At 49.2% G+C, this 18,979-nt stretch overlaps 1 long non-coding RNA gene across 1 annotated transcript in view; it reads left to right on the top strand.

Moving 5' to 3' along the window:
- The first annotated feature begins 1,100 nt into the window (after nucleotides 1–1,100).
- LOC136304607 (uncharacterized) overlaps nucleotides 1,101–18,979 on the top strand; it is a 70,051-nt gene continuing 52,172 nt past the window's right edge. Inside the window, exon 1 of the long non-coding RNA XR_010724697.1 lies at nucleotides 1,101–1,352. This is a non-coding gene — a long non-coding RNA (uncharacterized lncRNA). The remainder of the gene's footprint in view (nucleotides 1,353–18,979) is intronic.

Raw genomic sequence — 18,979 nt, 5'->3', positions numbered from 1 at the left:
TGACTGTTCCAAAAGTTTGCAGTGTTAGAAATGCCTAAGCTTGTTTTCCAGGCAAGCTGGGATTTAGATGTTATTTCTTCCTTTTATTTGATGTTTTTTCTCTCTCTGATTCTAGTAAGAGAATATATTTTTTTTTTCCAGTTTTCCATCCTAATTGGAGTTTTTGTACATTGTAGGGCACATTTCCAAGGAAATTTACCAAATTCATGTTGGTAAAGCAGGAGCTATTCAGCACCATGCTGCCACTTTTTTCCTTTCAACCCCTTAACAGGTCTAATTCTACCCATACACAGTATTACCAGCAATAACTTGGTGTCGAGTTGTATTTCAGAGGTAGCAATAAAACAAAGTTGACATTTTATTTTGTGCCTCTCTGAACCTCTTTGTTTATTAACAAAGAACTCCAAAACAAAGCAAACAGAAAAACAAAAACCAAAACAAAAGCCGCTACAAACACTGCCCCCCAAGAAAAAACAATGACAGAGAAAACATACCAACATTATTAAATAAAAATTAAATCTTTACCCCTTAGAAAACGAGGCTAATTTAATTTTAATTCATTGTGGTTCTGATGTGTTAGGTAAATGAATTCATATAGTTTAAAAAATAAACAAGTCAACACAAATTAAATAAATACAAAAATAGAAAAATATAAGTAACAAAAATAGAAATATAAAATACAGTTTTAAGGGGTGAGAAAATCTCTAGAAAAGCTAAAGCTTTTACAGTATCCCCTAAATAGGTGGTACTCTCTTAACTGCTGCAGAGCGTTGAAACAAGCCTAGAGAAGCTTCAGTGTGCACCAAAAGCAGCTGCTGCTATAGGAAACCGGTGTTGTTTTAAGACCTCCCCCTCCCAAGTTCCTTGCACTTTGTGTTCACAGAGAAGTCACACGAGTCCTGATATATTTTTCCTTTCTTCAAGGATGATGACAACAAGAAAAGTCAACTCTTTAATTTTTGCTTATCCCTAGCAAGCAAAGCCCGGTGCCCCAGTGTGTCGGTGCAAACAGTGAAATGTCTGCAGCAAGTTCCCTCTGCCCCGCCCTCACCCTCGGGCTGGCAGCAGCTGCAGGCGTGAGCTGTTAGGATAACGAGGGGACAGAGCAGCCGCAGGCGTGAGCTGTAAAGGATAATGAGGGGCAGGTGGCTCCTGCCCGAGCTGCTTACGCGGGGAGCCTCAGCTCAGTCTAGCGTGGAGCTGCCGGAGGGAGCAGCTTCTGCGAGGCTCTCTGGAGTGTCTTACGGGATGATGGCGAGCTCGTCTTACAGAGTTTGGGGGAACCCTCGGATATGGAGTATTGCTTCAGGAGATGCCGAGGGACAAACCTTTGTGCCGGGCAGCAGGAGCAGGTGAGCCGGTGTGGATTTGTAGGGGGGACTTTTCTCCTTTTCCCTTTCAATTTTGTCTTCCCAATCCTTCCCTGGCGTCCCTAGAAAAAAAAAAAGGGGGTTTTGAGGACAAAAGAGTTTAAATTGAGGAAAGAAACTCATTTTATTGTCTGTGTTCAAACTGGGGGAATCCCCCTTCACCTGGGATTTTAATAAATAGTGGTACTTCTATGCGGTGCTTTTATTACTTTATTACTTATATGGTGCTTTTATTCAATATTGCATTCTTTGGTGGTACATAGTGTTTTGTTTTATTTTTTGGTATTATTTATTGCCTGTAATTTGGTTTTTGAGCGAAGGTAACTGTATGGATGGGTTTGTTTGTATTTGAGGTAGAATTAATTTAAGTAACTTTTTTTTTTTTTTTAAATAGGCTTCTGATACGTGCGATTGGGGTTTTGTTTTTGTTTATTGTATGTAGGGATTCAGATTACCTAGGGCCAGCCTGGCCGGTGGAGGTTTTGTTAGATGCAATTTTAATATTTTTAAAAGTTTTTTTCTGTTTAGTTGTTTTAAGGTGGTTTTCAATAATTTTTTGTGTAGTTTTATTTTGTTTGTAGATGGTGTATGCTAAGGGATACGGTCTATTTATTTGGTGGTAGGTTTCTTAGTTTACATGTAGATCAGATTGTTTTTGAACTGAGTTTTATTGTTGAAATATTTTTTTTTGGTGAGATATTGTATTTTTAAAGGAAATGTTTTCTAAGGTTTACAATGGTGGAAGTGGCTGTAGGGTGAGGTATAGGGGAGGTTATTTATTTAGCGGTGGCTTTTATCATGGTGAGTATGTAGTGTTTGTTTTGGTGGGTTGAGGTAGTGGAATGTAGGTAATTTTTTGTGTTTCCTAATATTTGTAATTGGATTATTGTTTATTATAGTATAGGGGTTAATTTATTTGGCTTGTTTGATTGCAGTATATGTTTTATACTTATGGATCATTTGAAAGGTATTGTTTATAGTTACATTAATTTTTTTGGTTTTGTGTGTATTTATAAGTGGTATTTTTGTTTTGATGGTTTGAGGTTTATGGGTTTCTTGAGTTAGGAATGATTTGTTTTGGTGTTTTTAATTGAAATTTATTTGTGACTTCTTTGTTGTGTAGTTTGATTTGTTTGTTGCTGTCGGGGTTTAGAGTAAATTTGAGAGGAAACCTTTGAATGGGGTTCTTCTGGAAAGTAAACCTAAACAGTCTCTTTCTTTTAAACTGCTTTTGCAAAGAATTTCTTTGGAGAAAAGTGGGAAAACCTATTTGTTTAACAAACAAAGTGGTCGCAAGCATAAAGAATGAATAATATGAAATAATAAAACTTTTTGTTATTTTGAAGCGAGATGGTAACTTCAGAAAGTCTTTGCTGTGGGCTGTAGCTGAGCTCTTTTGGTCTCTTATCAGCTGTTCTGGTGTTGATAAAATGCTCAGGTGCAGGCCCCGTGGGCTGCAGGTGCCAGCTCTCGGCGCTGCTCTGGGTTTTTCAGTCTGCAGCAGGTTTAAACAGTCCTAAGAAAAAGGAAAACAAATAGCGAGGGAACTTCTCTGCCCTAACTAGCTGAAACCAAGAGCAAAGCACATCTTTGTGCTGCAGTCTGTCTGTGCTTGAGCTGAATATACGAGAGAGGGTATTCAGAGGAGTGAAAGTCGTTTTCTTAAAACAAACTGCAACCATTTTCTTTCCTTGCTTAGCTCTCAAAATCAGTCTTAAAGGTCCAGAACAAGCGACTGGGGATACAAGCGGCATAAACTCACCCTAGGGCATTCTATGTCTTATCCCCATATCATAAACTTACCAAAACAAATTGAATTCTAACTCTAGGAAGACATATATTCCACACACTTATGTCTTTATAGAAGCAACATACAGCTGTATACAGACAATGGTAGCGATAGTTAATAAACAGTGATGCTTACAGATGGTTCTTACTTAACAGTTAGATTTTCTGGACGTTCACATCCGTGTTGTTTCTTTTTTCTGTGCTGTTCACTATGTGCAACTCGGTTGCAGTCATTTGGCAGTCTAAGGGGAGCCAAGGTTGCAGCTACTGACAGCTTGGACCTGGGAGTAAAGTGCAGCAGTGTTCAGAATTGCAAGTGGCAGAAGCCCACTCCCGGGCACAGAGCTCTGTGCAGGAACGGTGGGTCTCTTCTGTGGGAAGCTATACACACCGACTAAGTTCCTGATGTCAGTTTGCAGAAGGTGTTTGGCAGTCTAAGGGCAGCTAGGGTTTCAGCTTCTGGCAGCTTGGTTCTGGGAGTAATGTGCACTGTTCAGAATTGTAAGTCGCAGAAGCCCACTCCCGAACACAGAGCTCTGTGCAGGAACGGTGGGTCTTTTCTGTGGGAACCTAAACTAACCCCAGCAGGCTCCTGATGTCAGTTTATGGGATGGATTTGGCACTCCAAGGAAAGTTAGGGTTCCAGGATCTGGGAGCTTGGATCTGGCAGATGTCCTGTGCTGAACTTAATTTTATCAGGTAGCAGCCCACTCCAGGGCAGAGAGCTCTGTGTAGGAACAATGGGTCTCTTCTGTGGGAAGCTAAACTCACCCCCTAAGTTCCTAATGTCAGGTCGTAGGAGACATTTGGCACTCCAAGGACAGTTAGGGTTGCAGCCTCTGGGAGCTTGGATATGGGAGAAGTGCAGCAGTGTTCCGAATTGAAAGTGGCAGAAGCCCACTCCGGGGCACAGAGCTCTGTGCAGGAACGGTGGCCGCTTTTCTGGGGAAAGTAAATATACCTCTCTGGTTCAGATTGTCAGTTTTAAGGAGCCATTTGGCAGTCCAAGGGGAGCCAGGCTTCCAGCTTCTGGGAGCTTGGTTCTGGGAGTAATGTGCACTGTTCAGAATTCTAAGTGGCAGAAGCCCACTCCCGAACACAGAGCTCTGTGCAGGAACAGTGGGTCTTTTCTGTGGGAAACTTAACTCCCCCCATAAGTCTCCTGATGTCAGTTTATGGGATGGATTTGGCACTCCAAGGACAGTTAGGGTTCCAGCTTCTGGGAGCTTGGATCTGGCAGATGTCCTGTGCTGAACCTAATTTTATCAGTTAGCAGCCCACTCTGGGGTAGAGAGCTCTGTGCAGGAACAGTGGCTCTCTTCTGTGGGAAGCTAAACTCACCCCCCGAAGTTCCTAATGTCAGGTTGTAGGAGACATTGGGCACTCCAAGGACAGTTAGCGTTCCAGCTTCTGACAGCTTGATTCTGGGAGTAATGTGCACTGTTCAGAATTCTAAGTGGCAGAAACCCACTCCCGGGCACAGAGCTCTGTGCAGGAGCTGTGGGTCTCTTCTGTGGGAAGCTAAACTCACCCCCCGAAGTTCCTAATGTCAGGTTGTAGGAGACATTTGGCACTCGCAGCACAGTTAGGGTTCCAGCTTCTGACAGCTTGGATATGGGAGAAGTGCAGCAGTGTTCAGAATTCTAAGTGGCAGAAGCCCACTCCGGGGCACAGTGCTCTGTGCAGGAACGGTGGGTCTTTTCTGTGGAAAGCTAAACTCACCCCTCCAAGTTCCTGATGTCAGTTTGCAGGGGGTGTTTGGCAGTCTAAGGGCAGCTAGGGTTTCAGCTTCATGGCAGCTTGGTTGTGGGAGTACGTACACTGTTCAGAATTCTAAGTGGCAGAACCCCACTCCCGGGCACAGAGCTCTGTGCAGGAACATTGGCTCTCTTCTGTGGGAAGCTAAACTCACCGACTAAGTTCCTAATGTCAGGTTGTAGGAGACATTTGGCACTCCAAGGACAGTTAGGGTTCCAGCTTCTGGGAGCTTGGCTATGGGAGAAGTGCAGCAGTGTTCAGAATTCTAAGTGGCAGAAGCCCACTCCGGGGCACAGAGCTCTGTGTAGGAACGGTGGGTCTTTTCTGTGGGAAGCTAAACTCACCCCAGCAGGTTCCTTCTGTCAGGCTGTAGGAGACATTTGACACTCCAAGGACAGTAAGAGTTCCAGCTTCTGGATGCTTGGATCTGGCAGAAGTCCTGTGCTGAACTTATTTTTATCAGTTAGCAGCGCACTCCGTGGCCGATAGTTCTGTGCAGGAACGGTGGGTCTTTTCTGTGGAAAGCTAAACTCACCCCTCCAAGTTCCTGATGTCAGTTTACAGGGGGTGTTTGGCAGTCTAAGGGCAGCTAGGGTTTCAGCTTCATGGCAGCTTGGTTGTGGGAGTGAGTACACTATTCAGAATTCTCAGTGGCAGAAGCCCACTCCCGGGCACAGAGCTCTGTGCAGGAACAGTGGCTCTCTTCTGTGGGAAGCTATACTCACCGACTAAGTTCCTAATGTCAGTTTGTAGGAGACATTGGGCACTCCAAGGACAGTTAGGGTTCCAGCTTCTGACAGCTTGGTTCTGGGAGTAATGTGCACTGTTCAGAATTCTAAGTGGCAGAAGCCCACTCCCGGGCACAGAGCTCTGTGCAGGAACTGTGGGTCTCTTCTGTGGGAAGCTAAACTCACCCCTCCAAGTTCGTAATGTCAGGTCGTAGGAGACATTTGGCACTCCAAGGACAGTAAGGGTTCCAGCTTCTGGGAGCTTGGATATGGGAGAAGTGTAGCAGTGTTCAGAATTCTAAGTGGCAGAAGCCCACTCCCGGGCACAGAGCTCAGTGCAGGAACTGTGGGTTTTTTCTGTGGGAAGCTAAACTCACCCCTCCAAGTTCCTGATGTCAGTTTGCATGCGGTGCTTGGCAGTCTAAGGGCAGCTAGGGTTTCAGCTTCATGGCAGCTTGGTTGTGGGTGTAAGTACACTGTTCAGAATTCTAAGTGGCAGAAGCCCACTCCTGGGCACAGAGGTCTGTGCAGGAACATTGGCTCTCTTCTGTGAGAAGCTATACTCACCGACTAAGTTCCTAATGTCAGGTTGTAGGAGACATTGGGCACTCGCAGGACAGTTAGGGTTCCAGCTTCTGGGAGCTTGGCTATGGGAGAAGTGCAGCAGTGTTCAGAATTCTAAGTGGCAGAAGCCCACTCCCGGGCACAGAGCTCTGTGCAGGAACAGTGGCTCTCTTCTGTGGGAAGCTATACTCACCGACTAAATTCCTAATGTCAGGTTGTAGGAGACATTGGGCACTCCAAGGACAGTTAGGGTTCCAGCTTCTGACAGCTTGGTTCTGGGAGTAATGTGCACTGTTCAGAATTCTAAGTGGCAGAAGCCCACTCTGGGACACAGAGCTCTGTGCAGGAACTGTGGGTCTTTTCTGTGGGAAACTAAACTCACCCCAGCAGGTTCCTGATGTCAGGCTGTAGGAGACATTTGGCACTCCAAGGCCAGTAAGGGTTCCAACTTCTGGGAGATTGGTTATGGGAGAAGCGCAGCAGTGTTCTGAATTGCAAGTGGCAGAAGCCCACTCCCGGGCACAGAGCTCTGTGCAGGAACGGTGGATCTCTTCTGTGGGAAGTTAAACTCACCCTTCCAAGTTCCTGATGTCAGTTTGCAGGGGGTGTTTGGCAGTCTAAGGGCAGCTAGGGTTTCAGCTTCATGGCAGCTTGGTTGTGGCAGTAAGTACACTGTTCAGAATTCTAAGTGGCAGAAGCCCAGTCCCGGGTACAGAGCTCTGTGCAGGAACAGTGGCTCTCTTTTGTGGGAAGCTATACTCACCGACTAAGTTCCTAATGTCAGGCTGTAGGAGACATTGGGCACTCCAAGGACAGTTAGGGTTCCAGCTTTTGGATGCTTGGATCTGGCAGATGTCCTGTGCTGAACTTATTTTTTTCGGTTCGCAGCCCACTCCGTGGCCGATAGTTCTGTGCAGGAACGGGGGGTCTTTTCTGTGGAAAGATAAACTCACCCCTCCAAGTTCCTGATGTCAGTTTGCAGGGGGTGTTTGGCAGTCTAAGGGCAGCTAGGGTTTCAGCTTCATGGCAGCGTGGTTGTGGGAGTAAGTACACTGTTCAGAATTCTAAGTGGCAGAAGCCCACTCCCGGGCACAGAGCTCTGTGCAGGAACAGTGGCTCTCTTCTGTGGGAAGATAAACTCACCCCCCGAAGTTCCTAATGTCAGGTTGTAGGAGACATTGGGCACTCGCAGGACAGTTAGGGTTCCAGCTTCTGGGAGCTTGGCTATGGGAGAAGTGCAGCAGTGTTCAGAATTCTAAGTGGCAGAAGCCCACTCCCGGGCACAGAGCTCTGTGCAGGAACTGTGGGTGTTTTCTGTGGGAAACTAAACTCCCCCCAGCAGGTTCCTGATGTCAGGCTGTAGGAGCCATTTGGCGCTCCAAGGCCAGTAAGGGTTCCAGCTTCTGGATGCTTGGATCTGGCGAAGTCCTGTGCTGAACTTATTTTTATCAGTTAGCAGCGCACTCCGTGGCCGAGAGTTCTGTGCAGGAACGGTGGGTCTTTTCTGTGGAAAGCTAAACTCACCCCTCCAAGTTCCTGATGTCAGTTTGCAGGGGGTGTTTGGCAGTCTAAGGGCAGCTAGGGTTTCAGCTTCATGGCAGCTTGGTTGTGGGAGTAAGTACACTGTTCAGAATTCTAAGTGGCAGAAGCCCACTCCGGGGCACAGAGCTCTGTGCAGGAACAGTGGCTCTCTTCTGTGGGAAGCTATACTCACCGACTAAGTTACTAATGTCAGGTTGTAGGAGACATTTGGCACTCGCAGGACAGTTAGGGTACCAGCTTTTGGATGCTTGGATCTGGCAGAAGTCCTGTGCAGAACTTATTTTTTACAGTTCGCAGCCCACTCCGTGGCCGAGAGTTCTGTGCAGGAACAGTGGGTCTTTTGTGTGGGAAGCTATACTTACCGACTAAGTTCCTAATGTCAGGTTGTAGGAGACATTGGGCACTCCAAGGACAGTTAGGGTTCCAGCTTCTGACAGCTTGCTTCTTGGAGTAATGTGCACTGTTCAGAATTCTAAGTGGCAGAAGCCCACTCTGGGACACAGAGCTCTGTGCAGGAACTGTGGGTCTTTTCTGTGGGAAACTAAACTCCCCCCAGCAGGTTCCTGATGTCAGGCTGTAGGAGACATTTGGCGCTCCAAGGCCAGTAGGGGTTCCAGCTTCTGGATGCTTGGATCTGGCAGAAGTCCTGTGCTGAACTTATTTTTATCAGTTAGCAGCCCACTCCGTGGCCAAGAGTTCTGTGCAGGAACGGTGGGTCTTTTCTGTGGAAAGCTAAACTCACCCCTCCAAGTTCCTGATGTCAGTTTGCAGGGGGTGTTTGGCAGTCTAAGGGCAGCTAGGGTTTCAGCTTCATGGCAGCTTGGTTGTGGGAGTGAGTACACTGTTCAGAATTCTAAGTGGCAGAAGCCCACTCCCGGGCACAGAGCTCTGTGCACGAGCTGTGGGTCTCTTCTGTGGGAAGCTAAACTCACCCCCCGAAGTTACTAATGTCAGGTCGTAGGAGACATTGGGCACTCGCAGGACAGTTAGGGTTCCAGCTTCTGGGAGCTTGGCTATGGGAGAAGTGCAGCAGTGTTCAGAATTCTAAGTGGCAGAAGCCCACTCCCGGGAACAGAGCTCTGTGCAGGAACAGTGGCTCTCTTCTGTGGGAAGCTATACTCACCGACTAAATTCCTAATGTCAGTTTGTAGGAGACATTGGGCACTCCAAGGACAGTTAGCGTTCCAGCTTCTGACAGCTTGGTTCTGGGAGTAATGTGCACTGTTCAGAATTCTAAGTGGCAGAAGCCCACTCTGGGGCACAGGGCTCTGTGCAGGAACTGTGGGTCTTTTCTGTGGGAAACTAAACTCACCCCAGCAGGTTCCTGATGTCAGGCTGTAGGAGACATTTGGCACTCCAAGGCCAGTAAGGGTTCCAACTTCTGGGAGATTGGTTATGGGAGAAGCGCAGCAGTGTTATGAATTGCAAGTGGCAGAAGCCCACTCCCGGGCACAGAGCTCTGTGCAGGAACGGTGGATCTCTTCTGTGGGAAGTTAAACTCACCCCTCCAAGTTCCTGATGTCAGTTTGCAGGGGGTGTTTGGCAGTCTAAGGGCAGCTAGGGTTTCAGCTTCATGGCAGCTTGGTTGTGGCAGTAAGTACACTGTTCAGAATTCTAAGTGGCAGAAGCCCAGTCCCGGGTACAGAGCTCTGTGCAGGAACAGTGGCTCTCTTTTGTGGGAAGCTATACTCACCGACTAAGTTCCTAATGTCAGGCTGTAGGAGACATTGGGCACTCCAAGGACAGTTAGGGTTCCAGCTTTTGGATGCTTGGATCTGGCAGATGTCCTGTGCTGAACTTATTTTTTTCAGTTCGCAGCCCACTCCGTGGCCGATAGTTCTGTGCAGGAACGGGGGGTCTTTTCTGTGGAAAGATAAACTCACCCCTCCAAGTTCCTGATGTCAGTTTGCAGGGGGTGTTTGGCAGTCTAAGGGCAGCTAGGGTTTCAGCTTCATGGCAGCGTGGTTGTGGCAGTAAGTACACTGTTCAGAATTCTAAGTGGCAGAAGCCCAGTCCCGGGTACAGAGCTCTGTGCAGGAACAGTGGCTCTCTTTTGTGGGAAGCTATACTCACCGACTAAGTTCGTGATGTCAGGCTGTAGGAGACATTTGGCGCTCCAAGGCCAGTTAGGGTTCCAGCTTCTGGATGCTTGGATCTGGCAGAAGTCCTGTGCTGAACTTATTTTTATCAGGTAGCAGCCCACTCCGTGGCCGAGAGTTCTGTGCAGGAACTGTGGGTCTCTTCTGTGGGAAGCTAAACTCACCCGCTGAAGTTCGTAATGTCAGGTTGTAGGAGACATTGGGCACTCGCAGGACAGTTAGGGTTCCAGCTTCTGGGAGCTTGGCTATGGGAGAAGTGCAGCAGTGTTCAGAATTCTAAGTGGCAGAAGCCCACTTCCGGACACAGAACTCTGTGCAGGAACAGTGGCTCTCTTCTGTGGGAAGCTATACTCACCCCCTAAGTTCCTTATGGCAGGTTTTAGGAGATATTGGGCACTCCAAGGACAGTTAGCGTTCCAGCTTCTGACAGCTTGGTTCTGGGAGTAATGTGCACAGTTCAGAATTCTAAGTGGCAGAAGCCCACTCCGGGGCACAGAGCTCTGTGTAGGAATGGTGGGTCTTTTCTGTGGGAAACTAAACTCACCCCAGCAGGTTCCTGATGTCAGGCTGTAGGAGCCATTTGGCACTCCAAGGCCAGTAAGGGTTCCAGCTTCTGGATGCTTGGATCTGGCAGAAGTCCTGTGCTGAACTTATTTTTATCAGTTAGCAGCGCACTCCGTGGCCGAGAGTTCTGTGCAGGGACATTGGCTCTCTTCTGTGGGAAGCTAAACTCACCTCTCCAAGTTCCTGATGTCAGTTTGCAGGGGGTGTTTGGCAGTCTAAGGGCAGCTAGGGTTTCAGCTTCATGGCAGCTTGGTTGTGGCAGTAAGTACACTGTTCAGAATTCTAAGTGGCAGAAGCCCAGTCCCGGGCACAGAGCTCTGTGCAGGAACAGTGGCTCTCTTCTGTGGGAAGCTATACTCACCGACTAAGTTCCTAATGTCAGGCTGTAGGAGACATTGGGCACTCCAAGGACAGTTAGGGTTCCAGCTTCTGGATGCTTGGATCTGGCAGAAGTCCTGTGCTGAACTTATTTTTATCAGTTAGCAGCCCACTGCGTGGCCCAGAGTTCTGTGCAGGAACTGTGGGTCTTTTCTGTGGGAAACAAAACTCACCCCAGCAGGATCCTGATGTCAGGCTGTAGGAGACATTTGGCACTCCAAGGCCAGTTAGGGTTCCAGCTTCTGGATGCTTGGATCTGGCAGAAGTCCTGTGCAGAACTTATTTTTATCAGGTAGCAGCCCACTCTGTGGCTGAGAGTTCTGTGCAGGAACTGTGGGTCTCTTCTGTGGGAAGCTAAACTCACCCGCTGAAGTTCGTAATGTCAGGTTGTAGGAGACATTGGGCACTCGCAGGACAGTTAGGGTTCCAGCTTCTGGGAGCTTGGCTATGGGAGAAGTGCAGCAGTGTTCAGAATTCTAAGTGGCAGAAGCCCACTTCCGGGCACAGAACTCTGTGCAGGAACAGTGGCTCTCTTCTGTGGGAAGCTATACTCACCCCCTAAGTTCCTAATGGCAGGTTTTAGGAGACATTGGGCACTCCAAGGACAGTTAGCGTTCCAGCTTCTGACAGCTTGGTTCTGGGAGTAATGTGCACTGTTCAGAATTCTAAGTGGCAGAAGCCCACTCCGGGGCACAGAGCTCTGTGTAGGAAAGGTGGGTCTTTTCTGTGGGAAGCTAAACTCCCCCCAGCAGGTTCCTGATGTCAGGCTGTAGGAGCCATTTGGCACTCCAAGGCCAGTAAGGGTTCCAGCTTCTGGATGCTTGGATCTGGCAGAAGTCCGGTGCTGAACTTATTTTTATCAGTTAGCAGCGCACTCCGTGGCCGAGAGTTCTGTGCAGGAACATTGGCTCTCTTCTGTGGGAAGCTAAACTCACCGACTAAGTTCCTAATGTCAGGTTGTAGGAGACATTGGGCACTCGCAGGACAGTTAGGGTTCCAGCTTTTGGATGCTTGGATCTGGCAGAAGTCCTGTGCAGAACTTATTTTTTTTCAGTTCGCAGCCCACTCCGTGGCCGAGAGTTCTGTGCAGGAACGGTGGGTCTTTTCTGTGGAAAGCTAAACTCACCCCTCCAAGTTCCTGATGTCAGTTTGCAGGGGGTGTTTGGCAGTCTAAGGGCAGCTAGGGTTTCAGCTTCATGGCAGCTTGGTTGTGGGAGTAAGTACACTGTTCAGAATTCTAAGTGGCAGAAGCCCACTCCGGGACACAGAGCTCTGTGCAGGAGCTGTGGGTCTCTTCTGTGGGAAGCTAAACTCACCCCCTTAAGTTCCTAATGTCAGGTTGTAGGAGACATTGGGCACTCGCAGGACAGTTAGGGTTCCAGCTTCTGGAAGCTTGGCTATGGGAGAAGTGCAGCAGTGTTCAGAATTCTAAGTGGCAGAAGCCCACTCCCGGGTACAGAGCTCTGTGCAGGAACAGTGGCTCTCTTCTGTGGGAAGCTATACTCACCGACTAAGTTCCTAATGTCAGGTTGTAGGAGACATTGGGCACTCCAAGGACAGTTAGGGTTCCAGCTTCTGGATGCTTGGATTTGGCAGAAGTCCTGTGCTGAACTTATTTTTATCAGTTAGCAGCCCACTCCGTGGCCGAGAGTTCTGTGCAGGAACGGTGGGTCTTTTCTGTGGGAAGCTATACTTCCCGACTAAGTTCCTAATGTCAATTGTAGGAGACATTGGGCACTCCAAGGACAGTTAGGGTTCCAGCTTCTGACAGCTTGGTTCTGGGAGTAATGTGCACTGTTCAGAATTCTAAGTGGCAGAAGCCCACTCCCGGGCACAGAGCTCTGTGCAGGAACTGTGGGTCTCTTCTGTGGGAAGCTAAACTCCCCCCAGCAGGTTCCTGATGTCAGGCTGTAGGAGCCATTTGGCACTCCAAGGCCAGTAAGGGTTCCAGCTTCTGGATGCTTGGATCTGGCAGAAGTCCTGTGCTGAACTTATTTTTATCAGTTAGCAGCCCACTCCGTGGCCGAGAGTTCTGTGCAGGAACGGTGGGTCTTTTCTGTGGGAAGCAAAACTCACCCCTCCAAGTTCATGATGTCAGTTTGCAGGGGGTGTTTGGCAGTCTAAGGGCAGCTAGGGTTTCAGCTTCATGGCAGCTTGGTTGTGGGAGTAAGTACACTGTTCAGAATTCTAAGTGGCAGAAGCCCACTCCAGGGCACACAGCTCTGTGCAGGAACAGTGGCTCTCTTCTGTGGGAAGCTATACTCACCGACTAAGTTCGTGATGTCAGGTTGTAGGAGACATTTGGCACTCCAAGGCCAGTTAGGGTTCCAGCTTCTGGATGCTTGGATCTGGCAGAAGTCCTGTGCTGAACTTATTTTTATCAGGTAGCAGCCCACTCCGTGGCCGAGAGTTCTGTGCAGGAACTGTGGGTCTCTTCTGTGGGAAGCTAAACTCACCCCCTGAAGTTCCTAATGTCAGGTTGTAGGAGACATTGGGCACTCGCTGGACAGTTAGGGTTCCAGCTTCTGGGAGCTTGGCTATGGGAGAAGTGCAGCAGTGTTCAGAATTCTAAGTGGCAGAAGCCCACTTCCGGACACAGAACTCTGTGCAGGAACAGTGGCTCTCTTGTGTGGGAAGCTATACTCACCCCCTAAGTTCCTTATGGCAGGTTTTAGGAGATATTGGGCACTCCAAGGACAGTTAGGGTTCCAGCTTCTGACAGCTTGGTTCTGGGAGTAATGTGCACTGTTCAGAATTCTAAGTGGCAGAAGCCCACTCCGGGGCACAGAGCTCTGTGTAGGAATGGTGGGTCTTTTCTGTGGGGAACTAAACTCACCCCAGCAGGTTCCTGATGTCAGGCTGTAGGAGCCATTTGGCACTCCAAGGCCAGTAAGGGTTCCAGCTTCTGGATGCTTGGATCTGGCAGAAGTCCTGTGCTGAACTTATTTTTATCAGTTAGCAGTGCACTCCGTGGCCAAGAGTTCTGTGCAGGAACATTGGCTCTCTTCTGTGGGAAGCTAAACTCACCTCTCCAAGTTCCTGATGTCAGTTTGCAGGGGGTGTTTGGCAGTCTAAGGGCAGCTAGGGTTTCAGCTTCATGGCAGCTTGGTTCTGGGAGTAAGTACACTGTTCAGAATTCTAAGTGGCAGAAGCCCACTCCGGGGCACAGAGCTCTGTGCAGGAACGGTGGATCTCTTCTGTGGGAAGTTAAAGTCACTCCTCCAAGTTCTTGATGTCGGTTTGCAGGAGGTGTTTGGCAGTCTAAGGGCAGCTAGGGTTTCAGCTTCATGGCAGCTTGGTTGTGGCAGTAAGTACACTGTTCAGAATTCTAAGTGGCAGAAGCCCAGTCCCGGGCACAGAGCTCTGTGCAGGAACAGTGGCTCTCTTCTGTGGGAAGCTATACTCACCGACTAAGTTCCTAATGTCAGGCTGTAGGAGACATTGGGCACTCCAAGGACAGTTAGGGTTCCAGCTTCTGGATGCTTGGATCTGGCAGAAGTCCTGTGCTGAACTTATTTTTTTCAGTTCGCAGCCCACTGCGTGGCCCAGAGCTCTGTGTAGGAATGGTGGGTCTTTTCTGTGGAAAGCTAAACTCACCCCTCCAAGTTCCTGATGTCAGTTGGCAGGGGGTGTTTGGCAGTCTAAGGGCAGCTAGGGTTTCAGCTTCATGGCAGCTTGGTTGTGGGAGTAAGTACACTGTTCAGAATTCTAAGTGGCAGAAGCCCACTCCCGGGCACAGAGCTCTGTGCAGGAACAGTGGCTCTCTTCTGTGGGAAGCTATACTCACCGACTAAGTTCGTGATGTCAGGCTGTAGCAGACATTTGGCGCTCCAAGGCCAGTTAGGGTTCCAGCTTCTGGATGCTTGGATCTGGCAGAAGTCCTGTGCTGAACTTATTTTTATCAGTTAGCAGCCCACTCCGTGGCCGAGAGTTCTGTGCAGGAACGGTGGGTCTTTTCTGTGGGAAGCTATACTCACCGACTACGTTCCTAATGTCAGGTTGTAGGAGACATTGGGCACTCCAAGGACAGTTAGGGTTCCAGCTTCTGACAGCTTGGTTCTGGGAGTAATGTGCACTGTTCAGAATTCTAAGTCGCAGAAGCCCTCTCCCGGGTACAGAGCTCTGTGCAGGAACAGTGGCTCTCTTCTGTGGGAAGCTATACTCACCGACTAAGTTCCTAATGTCAGGTTGTAGGAGACATTGGGCACTCCAAGGACAGTTAGGGTTCCAGCTTTTGGATGCTTGGATCTGGCAGAAGTCCTGTGCAGAACTTATTTTTTTCAGTTCGCAGCCCACTCCGTGGCCGAGAGTTCTGTGCAGGAACGGTGGGTCTTTTCTGTGGAAAGCTAAACTCACCCCTCCAAGTTCCTGATGTCAGTTTGCAGGGGGTGTTTGGCAGTCTAAGGGCAGCTAGGGTTTCAGCTTCATGGCAGCTTGGTTGTGGGAGTAAGTACACTGTTCAGAATTCTAAGTGGCAGAAGCCCACTTCCGGGCACAGAACTCTGTGCAGGAACAGTGGCTCTCTTCTGTGGGAAGCTATCCTCACCCCCTAAGTTCCTAATGGCAGGTTTTAGGAGACATTGGGCACTCCAAGGACAGTTAGCGTTCCAACTTCTTACAGCTTGGTTCTGGGCGTAATGTGCACTGTTCAGAATTCTAAGTGGCAGAAGCCCACTCCCGGGCACACAGCTCTGTGCAGGAACTGTGGGTCTTTTCTGTGGGAAACAAAACTCACCCCAGCAGGTTCCTGATGTCAGGCTGTAGGAGACATTTGGCACTCCAAGGCCAGTAAGGGTTCCAGCTTCTGGATGCTTGGATCTGGCAGAAGTCCTGTGCTGAACTTATTTTTATCAGTTAGCAGCGCACTCCGTGGCCGAGAGTTCTGTGCAGGAACGGTGGGTCTTTTCTGTGGAAAGCTAAACTCACCCCTCCAAGTTCCTGATGTCAGTTTGCAGGGGGTGTTTGGCAGTCTAAGGGCAGCTAGGGTTTCAGCTTCATGGCAGCTTGGTTGTGGGAGTGAGTACACTGTTCAGAATTCTAAGTGGCAGAAGCTTACTCCCGGGTACAGAGCTCTGTGCAGGAACAGTGGCTCTCTTCTGTGGGAAGCTATACTCACCGACTAAGTTCCTAATGTCAGGTTGTAGGAGACATTGGGCACTCCAAGGACAGTTAGGGTTCCAGCTTCTGGGAGCTTGGCTATGGGAGAAGTGCAGCAGTGTTCAGAATTCTAAGTGGCAGAAGCCCACTTCCGGGCACAGAACTCTGTGCAGGAACAGTGGCTCTCTTCTGTGGGAAGCTATACTCACCCCCTAAGTTCCTAATGGCAGGTTTTAGGAGACATTGGGCACTCCCAAGACAGTTAGCGTTCCAACTTCTTACAGCTTGGTTCTGGGCGTAATGTGCACTGTTCAGAATTCTAAGTGGCAGAAGCCCACTCCCGGGCACACAGCTCTGTGCAGGAACTGTGGGTCTTTTCTGTGGGAAACAAAACTCACCCCAGCAGGTTCCTGATGTCAGGCTGTAGGAGACATTTGGCACTCCAAGGCCAGTAAGGGTTCCAGCTTCTGGATGCTTGGATCTGGCAGAAGTCCTGTGCTGAACTTATTTTTATCAGTTAGCAGCGCACTCCGTGGCCGAGAGTTCTGTGCAGGAACGGTGGGTCTTTTCTGTGGGAAGCTATACTCACCGACTAAGTTCCTAATGTCAGGTTGTAGGAGACATTGGGCACTCCAAGGACAGTTAGGGTTCCAGCTTCTGACAGCTTTGTTGTGGGAGTAATGTGCACTGTTCAGAATTCTAAGTGGCAGAAGCCCACTCCGGGGCAGAGAGCTCTGTGTAGGAACTGTGGGTCTTTTCTGTGGGAAACTAAACTCACCCCAGCAGGTTCCTGATGTCAGGCTGTAGGAGCCATTTGGCACTCCAAGGCCAGTAAGGGTTCCAGCTTCTGGATGCTTGGATCTGGCAGAAGTCCTGTGCTGAACTTATTTTTATCAGTTAGCAGCGCACTCCGTGGCCGAGAGTTCTGTGCAGGAACGGTGGGTCTTTTCTGTGGAAAGCTAAACTCACCCCTCCAAGTTCCTGATGTCAGTTTGCAGGGGGTGTTTGGCAGTCTAAGGGCAGCTAGGGTTTCAGCTTCATGGCAGCTTGGTTGTGGGAGTAAGTACACGGTTCAGAATTCTAAGTGGCAGAAGCCCACTCCGGGGCACAGAGCTCTGTGCAGGAACAGTGGCTCTCTTCTGTGGGAAGCTATACTCACCGACTAAGTTCCTAATGTCAGGGTGTAGGAGACATTGGGCACTCGCAGGACAGTTAGGGTTCCAGCTTTTGGATGCTTGGATCTGGCAGAAGTCCTGTGCAGAACTTATTTTTTTCAGTTCACAGCCCACTCCGTGGCCGAGAGTTCTGTGCAGGAACGGTGGGTCATTTCTGTGGAAAGCTAAACTCACCCCTCCAAATTCCTGATGTCAGTTTGAAGGGGGTGTTTGGCAGTCTAAGGGCAGCTTGGGTTTCAGCTTCATGGCAGCTTGGTTGTGGGAGTAAGTACACTGTTCAGAATTCTAAGTGGCAGAAGCCCACTCCCGGGCACAGAGCTCTGTGCAGGAGCGGTGGGTCTTTTCTGTGGGAAGCTATACTCACCGACTAAGTTCCTAATGTCAGGTTGTAGGAGACATTGGGCACTCCAAGGACAGTTAGGGTTCCAGCTTCTGACAGCTTTGTTGTGGGAGTAATGTGCACTGTTCAGAATTCTAAGTGGCAGAAGCCCACTCCGGGGCACAGAGCTCTGTGTAGGAATGGTGGGTCTTTTCTGTGGGAAACTAAACTCACCCCAGCAGGTTCCTGATGTCAGGCTGTAGGAGACATTTGGCACTCCAAGGCCAGTAAGGGTTCCAGCTTCTGGATGCTTGGATCTGGCAGAAGTCCTGTGCTGAACTTATTTTTAGCAGTTAGCAGCGCACTCCGTGGCCGAGAGTTCTGTGCAGGAACGGTGGGTCTTTTCTGTGGGAAGCTATACTCACCGACTACGTTCCTAATGTCAGGTTGTAGGAGACATTGGGCACTCCAAGGACAGTTAGGGTTCCAGCTTCTGACAGCTTGGTTCTGGGCGTAATGTGCACTGTTCAGAATTCTAAGTGGCAGAAGCCCACTCCGGGGCACAGAGCTCTGTGCAGGAACGGTGGATCTCTTCTGTGGGAAGTTAAAGTCACTCCTCCAAGTTCTTGATGTCGGTTTGCAGGAGGTGTTTGGCAGTCTAAGGGCAGCTAGGGTTTCAGCTTCATGGCAGCTTGGTTGTGGCAGTAAGTACACTGTTCAGAATTCTAAGTGGCAGAAGCCCAGTCCCGGGCACAGAGCTCTGTGCAGGAACAGTGGCTCTCTTCTGTGGGAAGCTATACTCACCGACTAAGTTCCTAATGTCAGGCTGTAGGAGACATTGGGCACTCCAAGGACAGTTAGGGTTCCAGCTTCTGGATGCTTGGATCTGGCAGAAGTCCTGTGCTGAACTTATTTTTTTCAGTTCGCAGCCCACTGCGTGGCCCAGAGCTCTGTGTAGGAATGGTGGGTCTTTTCTGTGGAAAGCTAAACTCACCCCTCCAAGTTCCTGATGTCAGTTGGCAGGGGGTGTTTGGCAGTCTAAGGGCAGCTAGGGTTTCAGCTTCATGGCAGCTTGGTTGTGGGAGTAAGTACACTGTTCAGAATTCTAAGTGGCAGAAGCCCACTCCCGGGCACAGAGCTCTGTGCAGGAACAGTGGCTCTCTTCTGTGGGAAGCTATACTCACCGACTAAGTTCGTGATGTCAGGCTGTAGGAGACATTTGGCGCTCCAAGGCCAGTTAGGGTTCCAGCTTCTGGATGCTTGGATCTGGCAGAAGTCCTGTGCTGAACTTATTTTTATCAGTTAGCAGCCCACTCCGTGGCCGAGAGTTCTGTGCAGGAACGGTGGGTCTTTTCTGTGGGAAGCTATACTCACCGACTAAGTTCCTAATGTCAGGTTGTAGGAGACATTGGGCACTCCAAGGACAGTTAGGGTTCCAGCTTCTGACAGCTTGGTTCTGGGAGTAATGTGCACTGTTCAGAATTCTAAGTGGCAGAAGCCCACTCCGGGACACAGAGCTCTGTGCAGGAACTGTGGGTCTTTTCTGTGGGAAACTAAACTCACCCCAGCAGGTTCCTGATGTCAGGCTGTAGGAGCC

This window comes from Chamaea fasciata, unplaced genomic scaffold (assembly GCF_029207755.1).
Source record: "Chamaea fasciata isolate MVZ Bird 193981 ecotype frontalis unplaced genomic scaffold, bChaFas1.0.hap1 SCAF_133, whole genome shotgun sequence".
NCBI lineage: Eukaryota > Metazoa > Chordata > Aves > Passeriformes > Sylviidae > Chamaea > Chamaea fasciata.
The sequence above is the reverse complement of the archived record's forward strand: the minus strand, read 5'-3'. Positions and strand labels throughout refer to the sequence as shown.